The following is a 20,375-nucleotide window of genomic DNA, read 5'->3' on the forward strand; positions in this document are numbered from 1 at the left end:
TAGAGCTGAGCGGGCCTCAGGCAGGGGTTGGGACTAGGCCAGCATTTCCCAACCCGTGGCTCACGACCCACTTAAGAATAAATATATGAAAGGGTCGCGAAGAAATAATAATAAAAAAAAACAAAAAAAGGATTCTCCTTTAAAGGAGGAAAACGTGGGGAACTGTGGCTTTTGCCTTGTGGGTTGGCAGAGCTCCAGCCTCAAGGGGGTCCTTGGGGGTCCTGCCCCACACATGAGGGGCTGGGGGTAAGGGCCCTGGGTTGGCACTAGCTATTGCTGTTTACAAAGGGGTCCTGGTAAAGAAATAATAATAAAAAAAAACAAAAAAAGGATTCTCCTTTAAAGGAGGAAAACGTGGGGAACTGTGGCTTTTGCCTTGTGGGTTGGCAGAGCTCCAGCCTCAAGGGGGTCCTTGGGGGTCCTGCCCCACACATGAGGGGCTGGGGGTAAGGGCCCTGGGTTGGCACTAGCTATTGCTGTTTACAAAGGGGTCCTGGTACAAAACAAGTTGGGAACCGCTGGACTGGATGAACCTCTGGAGGTCCCTACCAGCCTGGCTTCTAGGCGATTGTCTGAACATGTGGAGGGGTGCCTTTAATGAGGGGTGCCTGGCATCTGCAAAAGGTTGCGCACCTCTGGTAGAAACCTCCAGGCAGGGCTGGTCCAGCCATTAGGCGAACTATGCCAAGATTGGGGGGGGCACTAAAATTATATGCAGAACAAAATAACAGGAACGTCGTTCTAAATAACAGCCCTGGCTGACTACAGCTCTACCTTGGTCTAAGACCTTTGGTTCGGTAAGGGGAGAAAGACCTCTGAAAAGATCTCAGAGGTAAAAGCTGATTCTAGACTTCTTCTTTTCCTCTACATTGGAAGTGGTGGGGGCGCCGAGGTACACCATTCGCCTAGGGCACCAATTACACTTGGACCGGCCCTGCCTCCAGGGTTGCACAACTCGACCTTCAGGGGGATTTTGATGGGGAAGGGAGACCACTTGCTCTTGCTCTCTCTGGTCCCCAAACCTGCAAACATAGATGTCAGTGCTACACTTACTTATCGTGAACCGTATCACTCGTATTGTGAATGGTATCAGTCCTATAAAGGGCAATGCAGAGATGTAAGTTTTTAGGATCTGTATTTGCAGTCTTTCTGCACGGACCTTGGAGATGGGAATTCGACATGTGCCTTTTGGCTTTCTTTAACATGCATGGCATTGGGGTGGAAGACATCTTTTTTTAGATCTGAGTTTCTTGTATATCTCTCAGGGCCATATACTTCTTAAATGATCAAGAGTGGCCTGTTGAATAGAAAACTAACTTTTTGTTTTCTCATTTAAGGTTAGTAGATTGAACAAATGGAGCATAGGGTTTTCATCACGGTTACTATTAAAAGCTCAGAGCCACAAGTAATTACTAAGTCCCGTTGACAATAGATTCTTGTACTTGACCTGATAAAAGATTGTTTGGGTAGATCTTCACAAAGGCCTGCGAGGTTGAAGGACGGGTAAAAGGCTTTGAGTAGTTTTTCATCTGCTGCACACAAGTATGCATTACAGTTTGCTTTATTAATCCTTGTGTGGTATGTGACCTCTAAAGAAACATGAAGGCCTTCTATTGATTGCCAAACCTGTTATCTGAGCACTAATTCACTGTTACTGCCCCATGATGGAATTGGGGGTCTGTATTAAGTATATTTTCTCTGAAAGTACCCTTATTCAGGAGTAACTTCTTATGATGTACTGTTAAAATCAACAACAACAACAAAAAGCTATGTCATTGGTGCATGAAAGCTATGTATGTATGTGATTTTTTTTTTTTTTTTTTTTTTTTTTTTACATAAGTAGTTCCGCTGAAACTATGGACTACTTGCTGGGGTATCACAGCTAAGCACAGTGTACTTTGCTTAGTGTGCCCTAGCTGTTAAGCATGGTTGGGTTTTAAAGCTGAAAGTACAATGTTCAGTTGTTAATATAACATAATAAATGTAGCATGCAGCATTTAAATGTTGCTATATTTGCAAATAATATTTTGCATAATGTGAAATAAAGTAAATATTGATTTAAATATGTGAGAGATGCTTTTGTGACTCCAAATTTCAGCATTACAGCTATATGCAATAAAGCAGTAGCAAATTTAAGCTGTAGCTGCACTGTATTTGCAAGGACTTAATATTAAGAGGGAACTAATAATAATAATACTGATAATGTACAAGCTGAATTATTAATTTTTGTTGTGCTGGTTAAAATAAGTTATTCAAGTATCCCTGTGGTGCATGTTATAATACTTCCATGCAAGACAAGTAGAAAGAAAAAGACCATGATATGTTTGCATAGAATTCCACAAACAAGCAAAGTCAGGGTTGGTTCATGGTTTTATGACTAAATTTCAGTCCTGCTTCAGAAAGTTTGTTGGACTGAAGTTGTTGCACTTTGTAAACACAGGGGTGGGAAGGATTGTTCAGTGGAGGGGCCCGTTTCACCATTTAATATTGGGATAAGCAAGGTGATGCCTTTTTTTTTCTCTCCCCCTTTTTTTGTATTTTCACAAAACTGTACTAAGCTATAGGAACCTCTGTTATCTAACATAGATGAAAATAGAAGTTTCAGTTTGAACAAATTGTATTTTGTTTGGTTTATTTCTGGAGCATCAATTTCATTCTGAAAGATCTTAAAAGTACTTTTTATGTTTCGCCTGTTCCTACACTATGATTTGCATCTAATTATTTCACCTACCACTGAAGTTCTGCTGACTCTGGGTGAATGTGGCAACTGTTAACTAGTGCTTAGCAACAGTGCACAATAATTCAGGACAGGAAGTGAAGAAGAATACCATGTCTAATTGAAACTACAGGGGGCACTTGTGTAGGACATAATTAACAAAACCTGAAACTTGGACAAGATACTAGGACACTGAATCTTTACTGTTGTAAAAAGCGTCATGAAAGCTTTAGTATAAATGTATATCTGGACCTTGGCTTTACACTTTAGAACATATGGCCCTTCAAGACTTTAAATAAATTTTGTCTGCTCTTGCACCATCAGCTCTTACATAATGTGTGGTTGAACAGAGAAGAGCTATTTTCAGTTGTTTATAGAAGATAAGCCTGGAAAGGAGGATTTGTGAAGCATATCTGACAAATACAGGAGAAATAGGCCTCCACATGTTGACAGTCCTTTGAGAAGGCAGTTAGTGCTGTAAATTCCTCTCCTACTTTAGATACTAACAAGCAAAATAGTGCTAATATTCTGCAGCAGTCTGCATAGTCAGGATACATTAGAAAAGGTAAAATAACAGCAAAATTTCATTCTTGAGTGATTTTTTTTTTTTTGACACGCCTTTGAAAAATATCAAATTTCATCAGGTTTTTGCTTTAAATATACTCTAAAACAGAGATTCCCGAACTTTTTCTTATTGCGTACCTCCTTCCGGATTTACCAGCTGCCTGTGTACCTCTACCTGCGTACACTTTATATTATAAACCCTTAAATGCCAATTATTATTATAATGAAAATTAAATCTGCCATTATACAATTTCTCCTGCGTATCCCCTAGCGAAGTCTTGCATATCAGGGGTACATGTACCACAGTTTGGGAACCCCTGCTCTAAAACAAACACTGATATGAGTAATGGTACACGTTCAGCCCTACTGTCTAGCTATTTTGAAATAGCTTTTTCCATAAATGGCATAATATTTAATACAATATTCTTCATACAGATACATTAAGGGCATGGTTTCATTTTTTTACTTCCTAAATTCCTTGATATCAGAATGCTGTGTATGATCCTAACCTGATAAGGAGAGAGGGATTGTTGGAATAAGCACAAAAACTCATTTTTCCATGAACAAGACTGCATTCCAAGACAAGATTAGAACAAGACTGCATTCTAATTAACAAAGTAATTGTTGCTTGTATTGCATGGATTAAAATGGTGGATAGCTGCACAAGAGTAATTGTATTGTCATTCCATGGGGGTGTTTTAGTAGAGTCATAACCAGGGATCCTAGTTTTCTCTGTTTAAAAAAAAATCCCCAATTTTCAGTTAAGAAAAAGTATCCCCAAATCCACATTTTTCCATGATTTAAATGAAATGACACTATATATATCCATATACTAGTGGTGTTTCACTTAAATCATGGAAAAATGTAGATTTGGGTTTGTTTGTTTTTTAACCGAAAATTGGGGATTTTTTTAAATTGGAGAAAACCAGCATCCCTGACTCATAACAGCCCTGGACCAAGAACTTTTTGTCAGTGACCTGAAAGAAAATATAAAATAATATTTAGTAAAACTTGCAGATAAGACAGATTGGGGCAATGGCGGATATTAATAGGACAGGTCAGTTATATAGACCCTTTAGATTGCTTGGCAATACCGAGTATGAATAGTGAGCTTGTGGTAACTCATTATTTGGCATGGGAAACTATTACTGGAAAACTGCCCAGGGCTGCTGTCACCAGTTTAGAAGAGACGTTGAAAAATTAGTTTTAAAAAAGTGCTGCAATAATGGAAACACGTCTTAAAGTGAGAAACTTGAGATGCTTAATTCATTTAGTTTAAGATCATGGTCCTCAACCTCATTAGACTCGGTGCACCCTGTAGAAAATACCAGCTCTTAGCTTTCACTCTTTCTCTTTTTTTTTTTTTTTTTTGACCTTGGAAAAATAATAGAGCAATTCTTCTGTTGTGAAAAACTCGGAAAGACCTCAACAGGTCACCCTGTTTTTTGACACTGAGTTTCTATTTGAAGTCTCTGGGTTTATTTTGTGAATTATGTGTAAGTGTCTACATGCCCAGCAGTGCTAGAATTGTGCGACACCCTGCAGCATCTTTAAGGATCTTGTCATTTTTATTACTTGGTTTTGAGACATGCCTAGTCCAATGAAAATTGCAGTTGTTTAACAGAAATTTGCAAACATCTTATGCAAGTCAGATGTATGTAGAATTTTGAATTATGTCAGTGATGAGAATATGTGATTCTAAAATGTAGTTATTTTCATTTTATTTTGGACATCTTCTGAAGTCACGAGCTCTGATTTGTGTTGCCTTACTCTGTTATGCTGTGATGTCACAGCTTCCATGAAACTGCTTTGGGACATGCTGGACTATAAGAGACCAGGTAAAAAAATTCTTTATATTTAAATATCTTATCAATTAACACTTGTATAACACCATAACTTTCATTGCATTTCAGAGATGTAATGGAAATAATTTGTCTGCTTTGAAATTTAAATTTGAGATAGTGAACATGTACATTAGATGCAGTTAATGAAATGATTTGCCATATTTCAACTTTGGCTACATTTCTATGGTAGGTGATAGGTTTTGTATATAGCGGAAAGGAATCAGCAGGCAGTATTCCTGAGTCAACGTGACAAAATGTGACAAAGTTTTCATTTAATACTCCAGATGTGAGACATGACTTTGGAAATAGATTTTAAATCAAAATAACAGTGTGGGTAGACTTAAGATAGTGTTACATGAGAGATTATCAGACATCTGTCCTAGTGTTTCCATGAAGAGTCTTAAGTGACTTGAGCTTTAGAAAGATCTTGTGAAAAGATACTCAGATTCTACGAACTGTAGCCTTTGTTTCACCTTTGGTGGTTTTCTTAAAGTGATCATGCAAGTTGTGTATCTGATTAGGGCTCTTTGATGTGAAGCAGCATTTTAATTCTTGACTTTACCCTCTGGGGTGAAATGCATTGAATGGATGACGTTTAAGTAAGGATTTTAATAATTTTAATAATTAAGGCTTGTCCATACCGCTTCTTGTTTTTAAAGTTTTGTGTCTTTTTGGACAGAATTCAGTTGCATGTCTTGATAGTGTCACTTACCATGAATAAATTTGCAAGGTTTCCAAAGACAGCACTTAAAGCATATGTTTCCATTTTTGAGAGAGGGCTGCGCTTCTCTTCTTCTGTATTCTCTCAGTAAAGATGAAATTAAGATTCTCTGCAGGGAAAGGGATTGAAAGTTTGATCACCTGTTTAAAAAAGGAATTTGTCTGCAGCTGTGGATTTAATGGAGCAAGAGCTCTCTGAGCTTCTCCGATTACGCACCCATTTTGGAAAAATGGTTGAGGGGAAACAGGAGTAGTTTCGAATAGATAGGGCATGGCTGCTGTCTGCACAATGGAGGATACAGTAGCTGGTTTCATACATGGGATAGATTGCTTTTTTTAAGCATCTTTGACACTTTTTAATGATATTGACCATTCCAGGTGCGGAACAGACATTGTAAATCCTTGCCGCTAATGCTTTGGATTTTGGGATCATCCTCATGGAGTGCCTTCCTTTAACTTTAACATCTTGAACCTTCTGGTACAATGTCTTGCTATCACTAATCCTTCTGCCATGGCTACAGACTTCTGCATGCTCTTGCTAGGGGAAAGGGCATTAAAGCCATTGATTATAATATTATTTTGTGTGGAGTGTTCTTTTCCATAGTATGGAGTAGCTTAGGTGATCGTCCTATTGGGATACCTGTTTCCTAGCTCTGTCCCATCTAATTGACTATCTTCTCCAGTATCTCAGGGAGCCCAACAGTACATTATGCTTTCAGATAGGTAGTTGCTGAATGGAGGTCATGGGAAGCAGACTGTATTTAGTGCATTCCCATCTCTTGACAGGTTTTGGTCTAAATTGATAGCAGTTGTTTCATAAGGGAAGCATATAGCGCTCTATTTAATAAACTCTTTCTATATAATTTAATTCTTATTGAAACTAGCTGGTTCTTTTTCACCTGCTGGAAAGGTGGATCTTAATTTATAGCTCAGGTGATGTCCTTTGTAGTTAGGAAACAGCTGCCTGTTAGAGATGATCATATTTCATGCATGTATGTGGGTGGTATCTTAATGATAGAAGAAGAATTTCTAAGCATATGCTGTGCAAATGTTAAGATATTTTTATTAATATTTTTTTTTCCTTCGAGAACAAAATTGAGTTGTGACAGCTAAAGCAGAGGGAGTAGTCACATATACAATAGCTGCTGATAGGCCAGATGACAGAGTAACAATTTTGAAAATTGTTCTTCTGAAGTAAAAATGAAGGCAACTGAGAAGACTTTCATGTCTGACATATGTCTAGAGAAAAACTGAGAGGTGTACATAGGGTGGGAAAGGGTGGGTTTAAAAAAACCAAAAGAAGCATGAGCCATCTCCAGGACCAGTATATGCATGACTTCACAGGTCTGAATGAAGTAGAATTAGTGGCTTTTCAAACTAACTGCTTCCCCATTTTCTATTTTGTTGCAGAGAATGACCTCTCAGTTCTCAAATCTCACATTGGAATGGTGGTTATAGAATCCCTGGCAGACTGTAGAACTGGAGGGAGAAGACAAAATAATCTCAGTTTTGGCAGATATGGGAGGTAGGCAGGATTTCAAGGGTAGTGAGATTAAAACATGTTAGTTTTGCCAAGCTTTTGTGTCAGCAGACTGTCAAGCTGTAGTGTACGTCTACTGAAACATCAAGTGGTACATAAAGAAAAATCCCATATGCTTTTTGGACTTTTAAAAAATTTAATAAACTAAAGTGCCCACAGGCAGGTTGGGCAGTGCACAGTAAACATGCAGACAATTCCCTGCTCCACAGAGCTTACAATATTAATAGTGGATTTGAAAGACTAGGGAGTCTATCTCGAAGAATAGGGATACGAGTTACAGAAATAAAATTGTGGTTATTTAATGTAGGTGACTGTTTTAGCAGGGATATATATATGTGTGTGTGTGTGTGTGTACACACACTTCTTTTTCCAAGAGGGTTTTCTTTTTTCTTCCTGTTAATAACTGCTATTTATAACTGATATATATAAATAGCAGTTGTTAACAGGAAGAAAACCCTCTTGGATGACAGGCTGAGAGCCCTGGGGCTCTTTAGCCTGGAAAAGCGCAGGCTCAGGGGTGATCTGATGGTCACCTATAAGTTTATCAGGGGTGACCACCAGTATCTGGGGGAACGTTTGTTTACCAGAGCACCCCAAGGGATGACAACTAGGTTGAACGGTCATAAACTACTACAAGACCGTTTCAGGCTGGACATAAGGAAGAATTTCTTTACTGTCCGAGCCCCCAAGGTCTGGAACAGCCTGCCACCAGAGGTGGTTCAAGCGCCTACATTGAACACCTTCAAGAGCAAACTGGATGCTTATCTTGCTGGGATCCTATTACCCCAGCTGACTTCCTGCCCTTTGGGCAGGGGGCTGGACTCAATGATCTTCCGAGGTCCCTTCCAGCCCTAATGTCTATGAAATCTATGAAAAAAAAAACATTTTCAAACAAACCAATGTAATAGAGACTGCAATGCATCAGAAATTTCTCAAGCAGCAAAATATACTTTTTTGGCCACATTTAGCTATAGTAATGACTTACACTTCTTGATTGTAATGGATTCATGTTATTTAGTGGTAGCTTGGGGTGCTCTGTTTTCATGTGAGTACAGCTGACTGGTTTTTTTGCTAGTCCTGGCTTCAGTCTAAGTAGGACAGTATAAGCTACTGAGATGTTCTTATGAAATCCCACATTTTGCTGAGAGCTACTGTCATCCAAAAGGGTGCATATATGCTGTGCTGTTTCAGAACAGCAGAAAATTCATCTGGATTTTATTGCTGCCATAAAAGAATCCTGCCTCAATTTGATCACCCAGTTCAATGGCTACTTTCCTGATAATGTTTCAGATGGCATTGCTTCATGGCTGGGTTGGGTTTCCCAGAAAAAAAAAAAAAAAAAAAGGGGGGGGGGGCGGGGGGCAAAAAACCGAAGAGTTGATTGAACTGTCACGTGGTGGTGAACTTGAGCTTCAATTCAACAGAGTGCAACTTAGTAACTTCTGTTGAGAAGATGGGTTTAAAAAGTGAAACCATTAATGTTGACCAGCAGCATACCAAAATATATTAAAGTAGTTACTTTTTCAGATGATACCAAGCTGTGCAAGGTATCAGACACTTTAGTGGATAGGATAAAATTCATAATCATCTTGGTACTTTGGAGAAATGTTCTGAGAAAAATCAGATGAAAGTCAAGGACAAGTAGAAAGTACTGCACTTAGAAATAACCAATCAAATGCACAACTACAGACTGGGGAACGATTGTCTAGGTTGCAGTACTGCAGAAGAGGGTCTGCGATTTACAGTAAACTAGTGTTTCTTAACCTTATTAGCAGGGATCCTGGTTTTCTCTGTTTAAAAATCTCAAATTCTCTTATTAAACATCCCCCCTGCCAACTGATTAAAATAAAACACCACTATATATTAGGGGAGAGAAGGGGTATGGGGGGCAGATCAATGCCCCCCATGGTGAGGGAGGGAGGGGGCAGGGGCAGGCGCTGCCCAGGTGGGGCGTGAGCGTGGGACAAAGGTGTAGCTTGTGGTGGTGGGGGGACAGCTCCTGCTGCTGCTTGCACTCAACTCCGCTCCCAGCTCCACCACTGCTGCCAGCCGCCCAGCAGCACCTTGGTTCTTCCCAGCACGTTGGTGGAGGTGGGACATGGAGCCGGGCTGCACCTGGTGGCATGGGGCTGGGAGTAGAGCTGCGGCAAAATTTGGGGTGGCTGCAGCCCCTCACAGCACCACTGGCACCTGCTCTGGGCCCAGCCCCTGCTGAAAAGAGCCCCAAGCAGCCCTGGCTCCAGCCCACATGCTCTGCACAGATTTTAGGGGGCACCCCCACACACTCTCCTGGGGTGCAAGCAGCCTGCTCCCCCCCATGAGCCACACCTCCATCCCGCACCCCTGCTCCCTCCCCCCTCGCCCGGGCCCCCCCCCCCCCCCCCCCCCCCCCTGCCACTACTCGCACTCAGGGGGCATTGATCTGCCCCCACTCACCCTCCTTCCCACCTCCCTCCCCCTCCGATTTTACCAACTGGAGACAGCTCTTCATGCTGCCAGCTCTGATCCATGCTGCACTGCGGTTGGGCACAGCATGGGCAACTGGTGCCACCTTAGTCGGGGGGGGGGCATGGGCCACCCCAGCAACCAGTCAGCAACCCATCGGGGGGGTGCACCCCTGTGCATCTCCTACACATTGCCACTGGAGTGCAGCATGGGCATTTATTAGCCAAATTATCAGTCCCCATCAGGCCGATATCCGATACAGCAAATTTTCTTTATATCGGTACTGATTTGATATTGGACCAATGTATCGGTGCATCTCTAGTATCGGTCAAACACAATGTTTTATTGATATATTTACAATGTTCAAGCCATTTGGAAGCATACCAGTGTCTCAATCAATATAATAAAATAAATTCTAAGTACCTGTAAATATTAGTATTTGATTTTAGGTTTTTATCATGGAAAAGCAGAGCTCCCCCTGCCCCCTTCATTCACCAGGATGCAGGTCCAGACCCCCCCCCTTCCCAGCCCTGCTGGAGGGGGCCCAGCTGCCAGGGCTGTGGGCCTGGGGACCTGGGTCTGCAGCCACCTGCCCCCCACAGCAGCGCCCAAGCCCCAGCTGCAGCCTGTGGGAGGCGTTGGCTGCTGCAGTGGAGCAGAGTGCAGAGCCTGGATCCCCTTCCACAACAGGCAGCATGGCCAGAGCAGAGCCCATCAGGGATGGGGGGCGGATACGGGCTGCCCGCTGTGGGCTTGGGTCTCCCTGCCCTGCTGTCCTCCCTTCAGGGCCTCTGCAGCCCAGCAGGCAGGACATGGCACAGCAGGGCAGAGTGGGGCCAGGCAGGGAAGCTCCTTACCACTGCAAGCCCCACGCTGCCATGGCGAGGCACCCCCTGCCTGCCCAGCATCAAGGAGCACAACTCTGCACTGCTCTCAGGTAGGCAGGGGGCAGTTTGCCAGGGCAACGTAGGACTCGGAGCAGGAAGGAGCTTTCCTGCCTGGCCAGGCTCTGTCCTGCTGTGCCAGGCTAGTCTGCTGGGCTATGGAGGGCATGTGCCCCCCCGTCCTTCCCAGGAGTGTGCACAGCAGTGGGGAGCCAGCCCCTCCCACTGCCCCCCAAATGAGCTCCCTTGGCTCCATCCTCCCTGCCGGGGTCCTGTGGCCATGCATTCTGGCCCCAAGCTCCATGCACCACCCAGCTGGGCAGCAGCCCTAGCCCTACCCAACTCCCTCCCTCCCTGTGTATGGGGGCCACAATCTCCCCATCCTCCCCAGTGCCAGACTTGCGTGTAGGAGATGCTCACCAGGCTGCCTGGCAGCCATGTGCATATGTATGTGTGCACATGTACATGGCACCCCCAGTCCCTTGCGGTCTGGAACTCTGCCAACCTGCAGAGAGCTCTTTGTAAAATTGGAAAATCTGTGTGTTTCTCCATTAAAATAAGAAATTTGCATTTTTTTTCCAGTTAAAAGGGCAAATCCACTAATTGCCCACTGAAAAGATCTTGTGGCATCTTAAGGTGTTTCAACACCCTTGTTGAAAACCATTTTCCAAGCACTGCCTTAAGTCTAATAAGGAGGGATCTGGGTTTTCCATTTCCCATGGAAAAAGGGAGCAGTTTTTTTTCTGTTTTTCCATGGGAAATGGAAAACCCAGATCCCTCCTTATTAGACTTAAGGCAGTGCTTGGAAAATGTCAGCTCTTAGTTTTCACTTATGTTTTGACTGCAGAAAAATGATACAACAATTCTTTTGTTGCCAAGAACTCGGATCAAACAGGTCAGAATGCTTGTAGCACTATAGATTCCTATTTGAAATCTTTGGGTTTATTTTGTGAATCATTTTTGCACATCTAATAGTACTAACATTGCATGTCCCTGGGCGCATCTACATGAGATGTTTACTGCACAGTAAACTAGTTGGCTGTGCAGCAAACATCATGCATCTACACGTGTGCCCCTATTAGGCCAGAGCAAAGTAAGTAACTCTGCAGAGGATAGTACTTGTAAACACTTGGAAGTACTTTACAAATTCTATCCTGCTGCAGTTTTGTACTCCACAGCAGTGCACATGTGGACATTGCCCCAGCTGGTTGGGACATGAGGGTGCTTCAGTGCAGGGCCTGCCTGCCAGATAGCTCTGCACTGAGGCACCCTCATGCCCCAGTCAGCTCCTCTGCAGCACATTTTGCTGGGGAAGCAGCCCTGGGTTGATGTCCCTGGACCCCTTACCAGCTGGGGCTACTCTGAACCATCTCAACATGCTGCAGTCCTGAGCACATGTGCAGACAGGACACCTGGGAGCAGTAAACTCCAGATACATAAATAAGCTCTGGAGTTCATTCATACACACTAATTTCCCACTGAAAGAATCTTGTGGCGCCTTAAGGTGCTTCAGCACCTTTGTTGAAAATCACTTCAGTAGACCATAAACTGAACATGAGTCAAAAGTGTACTATTTTTGAGAAAAACAAAACAAAACAACCCCCCATAGTGTGTTGGAATGTACTAACAGAGGTGTCACTTGCAAGCCAAGTAATGTTTTACCCCCTCCAGCACTTGATTGGAGCACTATGTCCAGTTTGGGTCACTGCAGCTCAAGAAAGAAGTAGACAAATTGGAAGGAAGTCAAGTGCAGAACAACAAAAATAATTAGAGGCCTGGTAAACGTGATGTCCAAGGAAAGGTTAGAAGAAATGGGATTTTTTGGTGTGGAGATGAGAAGGCATGAGGGGTGATTTGATGAGTCTTCCAATCATAAAAATCTTCTACAAAGAAGATAATGATAGTCTGCCTTCAGGGGACAGGATAAAAGTAGCCGATCTTAAATTGCAACAAGAGAAATTTAGTTTGGGAATTAGGAAGAACTTTTTAATTGTAGACATAAATAAATACTGGAGGAAATTGCCTAGATTGGTTGCTGAAATCTCGATCGTTGGGTAGACATTTGGTTGGGATGGTTTAATTAATGATATAGCCTCAAGTAGGGAGGCTAGGAGTGTCAAACTCATCTGGTCCCACAGGCTGGATGAACATACCTGAGCCAGTCTGCAGGTTGGACCAGGGCTGACAGCCTGCAAAACAACTGCAGTGCCAGGTCCTGTTCAGGTGCTGCACCAGTCCCCAGGGCTGTTTTGATGTGTGCTGTCCCCAGTGCATGAGCTGGACCTGTCACTGCAGGCAGCATAGAGGTCTGTCCAGGGTGCTGCACACAGCCCATGCCTACGACCCCCTGTCTTTCATGCAGTGCTGGGCAGCACACATTTTGTGACACCCTGGGGGAGCTGTGAGCCCTGGGGCTGGCTGGTCCAGCACGGAGTGCATGGGCCTGGACCAGCCACTCGCACTACACCTGGCACAGGGGACTGGCATGGGGTGCGCACTCTATACGATGCTCCACTAACCAGACCTGTGCGCTAGCTCTGGGTCTGGTGGAGTGCCTCATGCACAACAGTACACTGCAGGCAGCACAGGAGGACAGTTTAGGACATGTAGCCCATGTGCCTTGTGGTAGTCTCCTGTGCCATGTGCAGTGCATGTGGGTGGTCCAGCCTCATGTGACATTTACAGCATGTGTGCTAACTGTGCATGGCCACTGGGCTGACACAGGGTGTGTGCTGCCTGTAGTGCCCAGGCTGGATTTGGTGCTGCACACAGCAGTGGGGCTCTGGGACATGGGCTACATGTGGTGCCCTAAACTGTCCTCCTGTGCTGCCTGCAGTGTATGTTGTGCTGGATTCAGCCTATGTATCGCATGCAGTGGGCAGTGCTGGGGCCAGTTCAGCAACCTACAGCCAAATCATATGCCTCCAAGGGCCATATGTTTGACATCCCTGGATTAGATGATCACCTGAGGTCCCTACTAGCCCTACTATTTTATAATTCAGTGATTTGACGTACTTGTCATTTCTTGTCATTTTATGTAACATACAAGACATAATAGTACTGGCTACTTAATTATTTTGATGCTTATTTTGATGTGATGATGATACTTTGCAGGAGACTTGGGTAAGGTATCCAGCTAGAGAGGAGAGACCAGAAATTCATCTCTAGAGCAGTGGTTGAACCTTGTTAGACTCCAGGGACCCCCCCCCCATTAGACTCTAGACACCCTTCAGAAAATGCCAGCTCTTGTAAAAACAAACAAACAAACAAACAAACAAAAACAAAAAAAACAAACAAGCAAAAGCCTACAGAAAATTGCTACAGCAATTTCTGTGATGCAAAAAACTCAGAAAAGCCACTTCAGGTTATTGACTGTTTGGATACTAATTTGAAATCTCTGGGTTTATTTTGTGACTCTTATGTAGGTGCTTGCCCACCGGCACTCTTAAAATGATCTCGCAGCACCCCAAGGTACCATGATTAAGAATAGGGGCGGGGAATCATTTCAGGCGGAGGGCCGCTTACCCAGTTTTGGCAAGCTGTGGAGGGCCGCATGGGTGGTCCTGCCCCATGACAGGTGCCTCGCCCCCTGGTCACCATCTTGGGACCAATGTCTCAAGGCCAGCACTGGTGGGGCCCAGAGTAGGGCGCAGGCTGGCAGGGGTCTGTGGAGCCAGGCTGGGCTGTACCAGAAGGGAGGGGGGAGCTGGCCCAGCTCCATAGAGCTCCTGCCAGCCACGACCCCTGTACTCCTGCCGCCCTGCTCTGGGCCCCGCCAGCACTGGCCCCAGTGTGGGCCCCATGCACCCGCTCACTCCCAATGCCCCCATTCCTGCGGTACAGGTTGGGGGCAGTGTGCACCCCCAACCCCGCGCTCGCCGGTAAAGGACGAGCTGGTGCTGAGTGCAGGGAAAAGTGGCCCCTTGCCCGCCCTGTGGCCGGTGCTCCCTGCTGCAGCTGCTTGCAGCCTGCGCTGGGCTGTCCTCAGTAGGCACTGTCAGCCACATGTAGGCTGTGAGCAGCTGTAGTGCAGGGCGCTGGCCATGGGGTGGGCAAGGGGCCGCTTTTCCCGCGCTCAGCACCAGCTTGTAACCCACCCCCGCTGCAGCCTGGGCCCTGCGCTGGCTCCAGGCTCACCCAGTTTCTTTGAGATCAGTTTCTCAAAGAGGCTGTCACATGGTTTAGAGAGTGTATCATGGAACACAGTTATTATGGCTTACAGTTGTAAATTCACCAAAAAAAGACACAAAAGAATTTTATGTAGAAAATTAATTGTCCTCCACAGGATGACTTTATGAACAATCCTCCTAAAATGGATGCTTCATACTGTCACCCAAATTGAGCAGTGGTACTGTGTTGCTCATGAGAGGAAAGATGACTTTTCAGTTAAGATACATGGAAGTTTGTCTTTTCCCAACACTTGCGGATTGCTTGTGAGAGCCAAGACAAATCATTTGACTAGTCTGTACAGCTGTTATCTAGTTTGCTGGGATGTGAGAGAAAAAATAATATCAGTGAACAAATATCATAACGAATGTTCACAGCAAGAAATTTTGTAAATGAATGGTGGGAAATCTAGTTTCTGTGAAGAAAACTGCCTTCTCATGGAATAGAACATATTTGAACAGGTAAGAGGAGAGATCATGCAAATTTTTTAACTGCTGTTGAAAACAATACTTGTACCCCTTATAACAGCTTGATTTATGTCTTGATTATAAACAGCTTGATTTATGTCTACAGTTGGGGTTTTCACTGGTAGGGCTATGCTAGTTGTTGGTTATTAATGGCTGAATCTCAGCTGTAAATAAAATCCTTTCTGTACTGTTCACAAATAAAAGTTGTTTACATTTTTACTGAGTAGATTTTTTTTTAAAGGATGAACACTATTCCCTTTCGTTTCCTGTTGTTCCCCTCTCTCTGCTGATTTAAAAAGAAGTTAACCTCTTTTCATGGTTTCATTTCTTAAACCTTCTTGAGATCTTGAATTTGACACTTTAGATAGACACATAGGTCATAACTCTGCTACCACTGAAATGCTTTCAGTGGAACAATTATTTGTATGTATAAGTGGTAACTTTTAGTTCATCTGACCAGACGAGACCAGACAGAGTGATTCACATTCTTCTGTTCTAGACTTCATCAGCTGATAATATGTTGTTTGGCATGCAAGAGGGGAATCTGCCTACTATCAGTTTGGGTCAATTAAAGGTTTCAGTTTATTTCCCTAAAGAATGTCTTAGTTCAGGGTAGAGGGTCATATTATAGCAAATATCCTTGGCTGGGGCAAAGGACATGTGTTTTGTTTTTTTTTAATAGTGATGCATGATCTAGACAGACCAAATAAGCTGTGATTAAACCTTGGTTTTTTTCAACAGCTTGTTTAATGTTCTGTATAGTCAGCTTTGTTCCATGGCAGGACTTAGAGCAACATTAGTTTGGAGAGTGTATGGTGTTATGATAGCACAGCTATATTCAGTGTGTGTTACTTAAATGTAAATGCATCTGGAGGCTCATAGACAGTGGATTTTCATTTGAACCAAGTTACTTATTTTTGTTGTCTGCATATAAAACTGAAGTTCTGTGATGCACTAAAGGGAGAGAATCTAGATATAGCTATTTTAATGACTTGCAAAAGTTAATTTACAGCTTGCCATTCTTTTTCTAGAAGCCCCACAATTAAGAGATTGATATCCATTAAAATATCCTTGTTTAAAGACTACAGTAAATGCACAAGTAATAGTGTAGTTTAGTTTTTGTTATGTCTTGCATATTAGGACATTAAGGGAGTTGGAGTGCTGTTGCTGAATCAAATTATACATTTCAAACTGTTTATATAAGTGCTAAAATAAACTGCCAGGTTAACTTGCCTAACATTTAACTTGGTTGTTAAGAGTTTATTATGTTTTTGTAAAATTGTTGTGGCTGTTTAAGGGCATTTTAAGTATGGGTATTGAGGTTTTTTTCTTTTAACATTTTTAGTAAACAATCATTTATCCTAAATAACCCTTGAATAACAAATCATTTTTGCATGATGGAGAAAGAGGAATATCTATAAAGGAACAGGTGTCAGTTACAAGATTATTCAATTGGAAAGAGAAAAATTTCAAGGTTATGAAAACATGTTGATATTGTCCTTAATTTATCTCTGTTTACTGCCAGTTGGCTTCAGTCAGGACAGGTGGTGTGGTATAGATAGAGCACTGGACTGGGACCTGCAGATCTTGGTTCAATTTCCAGCTCTGCCGCTAGGTCATAATAGGAAGGTCATTTCACTTCTCTATGCTCCAATTTTCCCATCTGTGAAATGGTGAAAATGATACTGGCCTCTTATACATTACTATAAAAGAGCTAAGTAATATTTTCATGTTGTTTTTTATCACTGAGGCAGAGGCTCCTTATTTTGGGCCTTTCCATCAGGACCTTGGACTCAGGTTAGTTCCTGTGCTGACTGAAGTCGCTGAATTTTCAAGGGGTCAAAAAGGGCCAATACGTGTCCTTAATTTTCACCCCTGGAGTTCCATTCAGAACAATTAATTTGGCATTTAAGGCCCTGATCCTTTACATTCAAAACTTCCATTAATTTGAATGAGGTTTATGTGTGTGTGTTGTCTGTCTAATTTTTGTTCTTGTAGCAGTATTTAGAGTAAAGCCCATCCAATGTCTTGACTGACATTCTTTCTCAGTAAAAAGGATTCTAAAGTCCAAGGCTCTTTGTGTGTTATTGCTAAGCAGCTTGTATCCAGGGCTCTGTTTACCAAAAGTTGTTGCACTGCTACTATCTAACTCATTGTTAAATGATTATATTAAATACGTGGTGAAAATAAGGTAGGCTGTTTCTAGCATAAGGTCTTCAGAAACAAGTTTGTAAAGGCAAGCAGAAGTTGATGAGTGAGTAAATAAAGTATTTGCAGACCAGATGCTGTCACAACTCTTCCCCTCCCCTTGTTTTATTTGGCCATATGTTTTAGTAGCCTGAGTATGTGTCAGTAGTAATCCAGGGGTCCACACATCTAAAGGATGACTAATCAGTTTGTTGGCAAAGTGATATATTTTTGCCATTTAATTTTTGTGTGGGTCACAACTGTAAACCTTTCACTGCAGTAAATCTTTATGGATAAATTTAACTGCATGTCAGCTCTCATTACCAGTTTGCATGATACGGGGTCAAACAAGCTGGTTTGTTCGGGTTTTGATCCTAATCTGAATTTAAGAACCAATGTTGGTTGTTGTTTTTTTTTTTTTTAAACCTGCCTCCTTTGCCCCTTCCCCTACTACATTCTTTCCTGAAACAGATGCACTTACTCTTTTCCTTTTTTTCCCTGAGGCTGAGTAAGGAAGTTTCATTGGTATCATTTTTTCTAACTCCTTACATATCTTTTCTGCTCCCACCCATCTCCTACAAAATATCTGTGTTTTTGGATCTCTTCAGGTTGTAGACATATAAGAGCCATTTGCCCATGCTGTCAGTCTAAACAGGAAATGTGCAGGCTTTATAAGAAATGCTTTTCTTCTGTTACTTGTTTCAAACTTTTATGAAAATCATTACCCCCCTCCTTGCCCTCTCCCCCCAACAAAACAAAACAAAACAAAAACGTGATGATTGGAATCGGTATCGTTAATGAATATTCATTGATACACCTTTTATATAGAAGAGATGCTTGGGAGAACACTGTTTGATATTTCATTGCAAAGATAGTTATTGCTTATGAATTTGGTAGATCTTTAAATGGGGTTTTTGGTTGTAGCTGTGTTGGTCTAAGGACATAGGCAGGCAAGGCTCTTTGGTTAGATGTGATATTTTTATTAGACCAACTCAGTAGTTGGGGGAAAAGTTTCAGGCGCAAACACCTTTCTTCAGGCAGAGGCCATGGGTCTTTAAAAGCAGATACCTTTCATTATGACCTTTTTCATAAACTGAATAATGATGCTAAAATGGTTCTAAACATGAGGAAACAGTATAACCACTGAAAGAGATTCTAATGGTCTCAGAAGTCACTTATCAGGAATATTATAAAGCAGTAGTTGAACACTCTATAGTTAATTATCTAACTTTGTAATAGTACATCATTCAAGAATTTGGTGGTAGTTTACTTGCCTTGTAATGTAAGTATTATTTGCCTAAAACAGATGTAATGGCCAGCAGAGCAGCACACACACGATTTCATATTTAACAAAAGAACAACAAGCAAACACTTTGTGCAAAATACTTGTTAGGATGTACTGTTCTAATAGATTAAAAGTGTGCATGCATGTGTGTGCACATGTGCACACAGGAGAAGAGGAATAACACAGTCAAATTTGTGCCTTCCTTTGGACTGTTGCTTGGTAACAGAAAATGCCTTTTAAACCTAATTTTGGATGAGGAGGGGTGAAACTTGAATCAGTGACCATCTGTCCTAAATTGGTTGATTTCCTGTTGAGCTGTTCTTTGTTTCTGTCAAACAATTGGTTGTTACCCTCAACAGATAAGAATACTGTTGGTGACATTGCATTCAATCAGCAGGTTGGTTTGTGGCAGCACAAAATAGAGCTATTAAATGTTGTTTGTTCTTTTGAGGTCACTATCACTGGCCCCTCAGTGTAAATGAAATTAAATTTAGCTGAATTAATGATCCCTTTCTAATTGGAGGAATGATTAATGTCAATACAGAAAAGGCATATAACATGCTAAATGAATTCACTATTGAAAATGTTCCCCCAGCATGTTTTAAAATCAACAAATTCTTAATTACAACTGGAAAATTTGCCATTTTTTATTGGAGTTGCAAGAAAATATTTCCCTTCTTGTTTATTTTTCATACTTGTATTATGCTGCTGAACTCTTAAGATGACTTAATCATTTGATTTTATCACAAAGGGTCAGAACTCTTACCACAGCAAGGGTGGGAGGTGAGTGTGGGTGGACCTGCTTAGCATGATTTATCACTTGGTTGGGTCTCTTCCTTCCCAGCCATAGCTTAAGCTCCAAGAGGAGGGAGGTTCCTGGTTTTAAGAATGTATTAGAGAGAAGACCAAGGGATGCATAATGTTCCCTTTCCTCTCTGTTTGCATGGGGACTCTGAAAAAAATAAAGTCAATGCAACCTCATATTGTAGTATGTATTCAATGTTTTGAACTCCATGCTGTGAAACTCTCCCTTGTAAAGAATTCTTGTGGATCTTTACTACTAAAAAGTCAGGTTGAAGGTGCTAAAGCTATGGAGGAGGGAACTGGTCTCAGTGCCAGTAGTCTTAGCCTCTTGCCAGTCTGTGGTTTGGAAAGACCCCCTACTTATCTAATTTAGATGAAAATTTGAGATAAGGGCAAACTATTCTCTTCCCATGCAATGATGTTGAGGGGAGGAGGGGCAGTGGGGAGGAGGAGGAATATGAATTTTCTGTTTCTTCCTTCTTTTCCACATTCACTCTCCTGGATCATTTCTCTTCTTGGTGAGGGCCTACATTTTTTCTTTTTAACTTTTGATTTGTTTTGTTTTTATTTTTTTTAATGATGTTCTTGGTTTGGCAATGATTCAGCTCCAGTGGAAGATGATGACAAAATGTCCGTTGACTTCTATGCAGCTTGGGTCATGCCTTTTGTAATTTATAAGGTCTATAAAACATCTAACAAACTAGATATAACATGAAAGTTAGTTGGACAGTATTTTTTTAAACAGTTCCGGG

At 42.2% G+C, this 20,375-nt stretch overlaps 1 protein-coding gene across 1 annotated transcript in view; it reads left to right on the top strand.

Annotated features, from left to right (window-relative positions):
- Positions 1-313: 313 nt before the first annotated feature.
- GREB1L (GREB1 like retinoic acid receptor coactivator) overlaps positions 314-20,375 on the top strand; it is a 209,169-nt gene continuing 189,107 nt past the window's right edge. The window contains 3 exon segments of the mRNA XM_006027932.3: positions 314-1,117; positions 3,769-3,897; positions 5,023-5,118. The gene's annotated coding sequence lies outside the window, so the exon portion shown is untranslated.

Source organism: Alligator sinensis, unplaced genomic scaffold, assembly GCF_000455745.1.
Source record: "Alligator sinensis unplaced genomic scaffold, ASM45574v1 scaffold677_1, whole genome shotgun sequence".
Lineage (NCBI taxonomy): Eukaryota > Metazoa > Chordata > Crocodylia > Alligatoridae > Alligator > Alligator sinensis.